Genomic DNA, 5,416 nt, shown 5'->3' with positions numbered 1-5,416 from the left:
ACAAACATTAGGTGTTACTGTCTCCCAAAGCTATGGAACAGGTCAGAAGAAGGATAATTCTTTTGCACTGGTATGTCCTACATGGGCCAAGAGAATATATGGGTTTCTGTACTATATCAGAAGGTATTAGGAAAAGAAAGCATAAAACTTAGAGAACAATTGTCTTTTACCCCGATGCTTAAACATGCTCAGGCAACTGCTTAAAATAAGTGCTAAAGACATAATGGACATACCTTTCTTTCCTTTTAGGCTACTACTATTCTTACTAAAAGTTTACTTCATTTTCAAAATATAGAACATGGAAGCTTATAGCACTTCTTAAGCATATCTAGAGCCTACTGCCAAATACAATAGTGCAATTCATATCTTTAATCTCATTTTGAAACAGCAATTACAAATGTGTATTTAAGGAAACGACTAGCTTCCCTTTTTGAACCCATGAAAGAAGGTCAGGATTCACCTTAGCATAAGATGATAATTACTGAACTACTATGAATTATTACAGTATCAGAAAGAAGGTCATTTTCAATTACGGGTTCCATTTACCTCTAGCTTATAATAGCGGCGAGTATATGTTAACTCAATAATCAGCCCAAGTTCTTCGTTGTGTTCTTGGAGTTTGTTAAAAAAAATCCAAGGTGGAAATACATTCTTCTGGAGCAAGATTCTTTTCAAAACTCTGTCAGAAAGAATAAAGTAAGAAAGAACATGCATTTAAAATCCTTTATTATATTATCCATTTATTCAAACTCTGTGATGCTAACATATGAGATTCAAAGTAAAGTTTCTTCCTCTGGAGTTTACAAGCGGTATTACGATCCTTTCTTCCAGAGAGATTAGACGGAAGAAAATAAGCTCACTTCTATATATTTATTTCTCTGTTTCTTTATTTCATGTTGGTCTCCTAACCAGATTGTAAACTCCCAGAAGGCAGGGACTACATCAATTTTGCCTACCGCTGTACTGCCAGCTCCAAGCAGAGTGCCTGTGAATAGACACATAAATAAATACTTCTTGAATATCTACCTATATCAAGGATGGTTTTCACTGCTAAATAATCTTTTATGTATTTGGCTTATTTATGTACTCTGTTCGATTGATCTGTTTGGTTATTCAAGTGCCAGCAACACACTTTTTTTTTTAAATTAGTAGACTAGTTTTAGAGCAGTTTGAGATTCACAGAAAAACTGAGCTAAAAGTACACAGTTCCCACTTATACCCTCTCTCCTTCAAACCACACAGCCTTCCCCATTATCAACATGCCATACCAGTGTGCTTCATTTGTGAGAATTCATGAACCAACACTGACACATCAGTATCAATCAAAGTCCATAGTTTATTGCATTCCTGATACAAGTAACTGACTATTTCTTTATTTCTAGTATAGTCATCCCCAAGCATTTACATACAGAGATACATATTACTTTCTTATAAATTACTATATTCTTTATTTATAGTTAGGGTATTCCATTGTTTTTGTTGTTTTTTTAAATTAAGTACAAAAGTAGGTTGTATTTATCTATGAATTCCATTTCTGGATAGCGAAAGTGGTAGTAAAAATAATTTGCTATATAAAGGGAAAATGGAGTACGATGGGGTTGAGAGTCAGGGCTCTATATGGTGAATTCAGATTTCTGGAAGAATACGGTATTAACTTTTGCTTACCTTTTTTAAAGGAACTTTGAAAGCAATGAAACGAGTCCCAGGCATCCGCTGTTCAACTGGGAGATAGTCTTACCGCCTGTTAATATATTTTTTGTTAGGCAAATTTTATGTTAGGCTGTCTCCCTGCATAGGATGAATGCGCCTTGAAAATGGAAATCATATCCCTCTATAGTAGGTCCCTCTTCTTTCTGCTTTGCACTTTGCTGCTCCACTTATTCAACCCCACCTTGTAATAAGCTATACTTCCCTTGTTCCTGTTTTCCCATCTTGAAAACAGATAAAAGGCAACAAAACAATGCAACGGTCTCAACAAATAAGGGATATCTAAAACCAGAGGTGGCCAGAACTTCTGTATCCCTGATAGAACCTAGCCTGGTGTGGACTACTAAGGTATCATTAATACATGCGTGTTGACTGAAATAGTTTAAACTCAATTATTCCACTTCATAATTTTCTTTTAGTACTTATACAAAACCTGAATAATAAAATTCCTTGATGCTAGGAATCACAGTGAAAAATAATATCTGAACTGACTTCTGTAAGATGAGTTAGAACTAAGGTTAATTCAGTATATCTGAAGCATAGAAAGTGAGGGCAATAGTGGCACAAGATGGGGTTAGAGAATCAGAGAGGATTCTAGACCACGCAGAGTCTTAAAGGCCAACAGTTTGTTTTCTATTCTCAAAAGAATGTTTTTGAGCGATGTTTATGAGCAATGTTCCAACTTGCTTTTATGGTTTCTTGTGTGCAGGATGGATTGGAAGGAAACAAGATATATGGACACTAGTTAGGACCTAATTGCAGCACACAGGCAAGTTCAGTATTAGGATGTTGAGGAAGAGGTGACAGATTCGGAAGAAATTCAGGAGATAAACTGAAGCGGGCTTAATGGGGTATGAGATGGAGGAAAGGAAGGTCTTAGGGAATTTCAGGGTTTACTATACACATGAGCACAGCCGCAAAATTAATCATTTGAACGTACAGAGGTAGATCTCTCAAATGACACTGGTTAGGAAGCAACAGTACGGCCTTTATAATTCCTAGAGACAACACAAATCAACTGTTTCGATGGAAAATTCGGCGCTACCGGTGCGTTTTTTCACTCAAACTTAGTTCCAGTAACTATTACGCACGTTTTCTGTGCCTAAACAACACAGCTTGAGGAACTGAAGGGAATTCCATTTTGGTAATTAAGGAGTGTCCCCAACACTGACAGTCCCAATCTTAAAAAGCAGTCCCTCTGCATTTTACCCAAGGAGCAATGGCCAGAGCCTCCCTTTTAAAACGATGGGGAGAAAGCAGAACATCACACACTGTCCCTTTCAGCTACTGTGAACTGAGCCACGAGACGACAAATACCCCCAGCACAGCGCGGACGGGCCAGCGCGCGGGGGCAACTGTGACAGGCGACAGCACAAGAGACGAAGCTCAGGCCCAGGGGCTCTGAACTCCACCAACAACGCCCAGGGCCCAAGGCGTATTACCTTTCCGGGATGTGCTTTCCACCCTTCCTCATGCTGACGAACGAACGTCCGGGAAAGCCGCAATGCTGACCCCAACGCCCGCGGGTATGATGCCACTGGCTCACGTCACCCCCAAGATACCGCCCACCCAATGCCAGGAGTAACAAAGTTGCCAACCCGGCGCCCCCGGTGCCAGCACAAGGCCAAGAACCACAGGCGCCTAGGCACAAGCCCACGCAGCTCGCGGACCACTTTTTTACTGCGCATGCGTCACCCCGCATCGAGATGACGTCATCACGCAGGCGGATTAACGCGCTTGATTAGTAAAGAGGATTCTGATGCCTGCAATTTCCCTCCTTAGCCGGAGGCTGGTAGCACACGTCCATTAGTTCGTGTGTGTACCCTTCAGAATTCCAATCATATGGGACATGGAAAGTTGTCCCACTCTCCCAGTTTCTTGTGTGGCTCTTTCAGATATTTCCCAAGTGCTTACATTCACAGTTGTATCTTGTATGTAAGTATTTGTATGTAACAGATATCCTGTATTTTATAGAAGAGCAGCATACTATGTACATACTATATACTTAGTCTACAATGTGTCTTGGATAGTGCCGCTGTTACCTTTCTAAAATATAAACTTGGCTGGATTGTTCTGTTGCTTAAACATCTTCACTTAGCACAGAATAAAGCCCAAGTTTTTAGCACAGCATTGAGAACTCTTCATAAACAAATATCAGTTTGTTTCTCCAACTGAATTATAAGTTGAAACTATGACTTACAAGGACCTACATCATCCACCTCCCTCCTTTGCCCTGCCAGCCTCCCTGATCTCATCCTCTACTGCCCTGCCCTCACTCACTTTCCCCTGTCCAGCCACACTGGCTTCCTTACTATTCCTCAAATATGCCAAGCGCAATCGTGCCCCAGGGACTTTGCACATACTATTCCTTCTGCTTCAGAACACACCCTCCCACCCCATCTCCACTCTCCCACATATCCAATGGCTTGTTTCTCACTTCAAGGCTCTGCTCAATCGACATTTTAATAGAGGGGACTTCCCTGATCACCTACCACATTCCCTCACCTCTTCATCTTCTTTTGTTATTCTCCACAGCATTTACCACCACTTGACACTCCATATATTGACTTATTTATTCACCTCTCTCCCCCACTAGAATGTAAAGTACGTAAGGGCAAGAACTTTGTTCTCTTCCTACTTCCTAGAACAGTGCCTTCAACTTAGAAGGTGTTATACAAATATTTGCTGAAAATGCAGACTCATCCACCAGAACACAGGCACCTGTTCCCTCCAACATGAAGCCTACACAACCCACTGAAACAACGTTAGTCACTGTGGACAGACAACAAAGCCTATGGGATCTATGAACCTGCAGCCTGTGAAAAGGAGACACAAAACACAGTAAGTTAAGCAAAATGAGAAGACAAAGAAATACACAGCAGATGAAGGAGCAAGGTAAAAACCCACCAGACCAAACAAATGAAGAAGAAATAGGCAGCCTACCTGAAAAAGAATTCAGAGTAATGATAGTAAAGATGATCCAGAATCTTGGAAATAGAATGGAAAAAATACAAGAAACTTTTAACAAAGACCTAGAAGAACTAAAGAGCAAATAAACAGTGATGAACAACACAGTAAATGAAATTAGAAATTCTCTAGAAGGGATCAATAGCAGAATAACTGAGGCAGAAGAACGGATAAGTGACCTGGAAGATAAAGTAGTGGAAGTAACAACTGCAGAGTAGAATAAAGTGAAAAGAATTGAGAACAGTCTCAGAGAACTCTGGGACAACATTAAATGTACCAACATTCAAATTATAGAGGTCCCAGAAGAAGAAGAGAAATAGAAAGGGACTGAGAAAATATTTGAAGAGATCATGGTTGAAAACTTCCCTAATATGGGAAAGGAAATAGTTAATCAAGTCCAGGAAGCACAGAGAATCCCATACAGGATAAATCCAAGGAGAAACATGCCAAGACACATATTAATCAAGCTATCAAAAATTAAGTACAAAGAAAAAAATTAAAAGCAGCAAGGGAAAAGCAACAAATATCATACAAGGACATCCCCATAAGGTTAATATTTCAGCAGAAACTCTGTCAGCAAATGGGGTGTGGCACAGAATTCTCTTGCATTCCTATACACTAATGATGAAAACTCTGAAAGATAAATTAAGGAAAGACTCCAATTTACCATTGCAACAAAAAGAATAAAATACCTTGGAATAAACCTACCTAAGGAGAGAAAAACCTGTATGCAGAAAACTAT

The 5,416-nt window shown here is 39.8% G+C and overlaps 1 long non-coding RNA gene across 1 annotated transcript; it reads right to left on the bottom strand.

Annotated features, from left to right (window-relative positions):
• Positions 1 to 637: 637 nt before the first annotated feature.
• Positions 638 to 3,168, bottom strand: LOC125961327 (uncharacterized). The gene is made up of 3 exons (XR_007471932.1): positions 3,150 to 3,168; positions 1,666 to 1,741; positions 638 to 679 (listed from the first exon to the last, which is right to left on the bottom strand). It is a non-coding gene; the product is annotated as an uncharacterized LOC125961327 (long non-coding RNA).
• Between the last annotated feature and the right edge of the window lie 2,248 nt (positions 3,169 to 5,416).

This window comes from Orcinus orca, chromosome 15 (assembly GCF_937001465.1).
Source record: "Orcinus orca chromosome 15, mOrcOrc1.1, whole genome shotgun sequence".
NCBI classification, from domain to species: domain Eukaryota; kingdom Metazoa; phylum Chordata; class Mammalia; order Artiodactyla; family Delphinidae; genus Orcinus; species Orcinus orca.
The sequence above is the reverse complement of the archived record's forward strand: the minus strand, read 5'-3'. Positions and strand labels throughout refer to the sequence as shown.